Source organism: Corvus brachyrhynchos, unplaced genomic scaffold, assembly GCF_000691975.1.
Source record: "Corvus brachyrhynchos isolate BGI_N302 unplaced genomic scaffold, ASM69197v1 scaffold398, whole genome shotgun sequence".
NCBI classification, from domain to species: domain Eukaryota; kingdom Metazoa; phylum Chordata; class Aves; order Passeriformes; family Corvidae; genus Corvus; species Corvus brachyrhynchos.
The window spans coordinates 220,580-224,110 of NW_008239780.1; positions in this window are offsets into that span (position 1 = coordinate 220,580).

Consider the following 3,531-nt stretch of genomic DNA (forward strand, 5'->3'; position numbering starts at 1 on the left):
AGCTGCAGCCGCCTGCTGCCGGCATCTTCAGCCTGTGCGCCTCGTGTGTGTGCGTTGTATTAAAAATAAGCCAAAGGGAAAAGTTACTCCTCGGCAGTTGCCTCGCTCAGGCAGAGCAAAGGCTTGGTTGTGATGCAATACCGTGTTTTACCGTGTTTTTCTTTGCCCTGTAACAAAGGTAGTTCATCCACCACTGCTCGTGAGTGATAAGTGTGTGAGGGTTTATGTCCATCTTTCCCTGGTTTAGTACGGGCTTGTAGGTGTTTTCCCGGTGGGAAAGCACTGCCTGTGTCTCTGCACGGTACGGCTGTCAGCTCCCAATGGTGCAGTGCTCACCCATGTGCTGCTGATGGTACCGTCTGCACTTCCTTGGTTGTTCTCAATTTAGCATCCCCAAGACAATGTACAACCTTATATATATATATACTTTTTATGTCCTTCTTCCACCTTGTTAAACACTTTACCTCTTCTCCTGGATCAATACAGTTGTGACTAGGATGGGTGATGATCACGGGACACACACAGGGCTAGGGCTGCAGGCAGATCCGGTGTACCGACCATTTCTACTCTGTGATGGTCTAATTGCTATGTATGCAATTACAACCCAAGACCAGTGGTTACACATATATTTACGGTGGGAGTGTATGTCTGTTACAATTTTCTGTGCATGTCTGTGTTTTCTCACTGTACAAGCTGATAAGACAAAGATACTATGTTTACCTACAAATGGTTTTTTGCTCTGGTTGCCTTCTCCACAGCTGTCGCTTCTTGTGTTAGGAAGGTTTCCTAGGAGTTATTATATGCTGACATTTGTTTGAGGTTTTTTTTATTTTAAAAGATAAAATTGTGCTTTGATGATACAAATTTCCAAGATACTCTCTCTAAGTTATGTGATTTTTTTTCTTTCTACATAATTTTTCCAAACCCAAACAGGCAAACTGGCATTTGAGATCAGTTTGCAGCAGCAGGCTCATTATGTGCACCTACTGCTTTTCCAAAGCTGCAACAAGTTGAGAAACTTTAATGTTTTAGCTCTCGAATAAAAGGTTTAACGTAGACATACAAAGCTATTTCTTTCAAGATGTGAGAATGTGCCCTCTGGATGCAGAAAACCAGTTCCTTGTCTGTAATTAAACAAATTATGTGTCAATACAATCTATTTTATATTCTGTATTTCAGGGATCTAGCCACTGTAAACTGTGCTGTTTTGCCATTGTGGAATATCCTGCCTGCTGGGATTGAGCACGGAGCTGGAGCAGTATGGAGGGTTACTCTGGGAATGAACAGTAAATTGTATTTCCTCTGGGAAAGGAGTCAAGGAATGCACAGAGTGACATCACAACCAAATGGGTTTGCTTTAAAGCCTGGCAATCAGGGCACATAGATGAGCTTCTCTGGAAGCTTCAGGATTAGGCTGGGGAGGAAGACAGTTCGAAGAAACTTTGAACATGAAGCTTGTTTAAATATGTAAAAGGAATACTCTTGGCTATGTTTCTGCTTGTGGCTTGGTAATGTCATTCCAGGAATTATGTCTGGATGTTACATACTGCTTAAGTAATTTAAAAGCTAAGATAACTTTCCTGATTGAGAATATATATCTCTTACCTCTAGGTTGTACAGTCTATAGGAAAACCCAAACCTCAGAGTTGTATTTAATTTTGAAATAGAAAACTGAAACCTGTTCCAAGGGACAGTAAGAAAACTTATATAGTTTTGTTTCATAAATAACAATGATGCAACCTTGCTTATTGGAGTTTGCTGTCATTGCAGGTTTGACTCAGGAAACTAATTTGTGCAGCGCTGAAATACCCTTTCTTTAGATAGTAATGTGATCAGTTATTGAGTGAGAAGCAGTCACCTAGACAGCCATTTCCTAGCGAGGAACAAGTGAATAATGGGTTGGATGCTGCCATCCCCTAGCATTCTGGCTGCATAGAAAACTTGTTAAGCTTTCATGTCCTTGAGGTAATATTAGAAAGTACCTGGTGGTACTTTTTCAGTGTGTCTTAACTTCCCTGTCTGGACTCTCTAATCACTCTGTATGGTGACAGGTTTAATCTACAAGAAGGTTACTTCAGAAATACTTTGTATGTAAGTGGGTGGTTTTGCTTGGAAGGGAAGGGAAGGGAAGGGAAGGGAAGGGAAGGGAAGGGAAGGGAAGGGAAGGGAAGGGAAGTGAACTACCTTAAAGATCATCTAGTTCCAACCCTCCTGCCATGGGCACAGACACTTTCCACTAGATCAGGTTGCTCAAAGCTCTGTCCAACCTGGCCTTGAACATTTCCATTTTTTAAATGTATGACTGGTTTTATTTTGGCAGGTCCCTTTTCAAAGGAGAAAAATAACAACAGAGAAACCACCTTCTCCAAGGATTGCTGTGGGAGGCTGAGGTCATCTGGTGATACATTTTATCAGCCAGGACAAGTATGTAAAAACTTGCCCCAAAATGAGTTATGGAAATGGGAAGACTGTATGGAAAATACCAGTGCTCAGTAAGAATCTTGAGGTTTGTCTTGTGCAGATGAACAACAAAAGCAAAACTCTGGAAGAAATATCACCCTTTTCTTGAAGTCTTGAAGGTTTGAAATCTTCTGTTTCCAAGCAGTATTAATGTATAGCAATTTATACCCATTTAATGTTATTTTTCTCCTCCTTGATGGTTAAATGCTTTCTTCTCACCAGGTAAATACAACACCATAAGTAGCTGAGTTCCTGGAGAGAGATGCAATTCTAGAGAGATGTCTTTTAGCTCTTTATTGATCTGGGAATAGTCCACTGGATCAGCAGCAGAGCATTCTTGCCAAAGGCAGACTAAGAGTCATCTGATATTGTTCTGTTGGATGCACTGTAAGAAGATACTGGATATAGCTTTCAGTTTGAGTGGACTTTTTTGGTTGGTTGGAGTTTTTTTGGTTTGCTTTGGTTTGGTGGTGGTGGTGGTGGGGGGGGTTGGTTTTTTGTTTGGGTTTTTTTATTACAAGAAACAGAACATCCTGTTTTGGAGCAAATCTCTGCTACTACCTTCTTACTGGCTGTTATCTCCCCACTCCACAGATTCTGGTCTCTACTTGTATCTCCTTTCCACTTTCGTCTCTCCCCTCCTGTGCCTTTTTTTCTTTTTCTCTGGCAGCACGTCAACAAAACCTAAACTGATTGACCTAATAAATCTTATTAATAATGTTCACTCAGTTCCTCAGTTCTAGCATCAACACAGAGTGCTTCAGAAGCAGAACGCGGTGGTTTTGCGTAGTCGTGCCGTTGCTGCATTCGCTCCCTGTGGAAATACGTTTAATTGTAAAGAGAAAGGGGTGTGTCCCGAGTGCAGCTGGGTCACTGTTGCGAGGGCCCTTTTTTTCCGGCAACATAAATCGAAATAATGTAATAATCCATGAATTCAGGTGCAAACAGGGGCAGGGGCACAGTCCGGACTCACCCCGCGGGCAGGGCCGCTCCGCTCCGGTCATCCGCTCCGAGTTTTCCTTCCGCCTCCACAGGGCGCGGCCGGGGCGCGCGGAGCCCCGCGCCACAGCG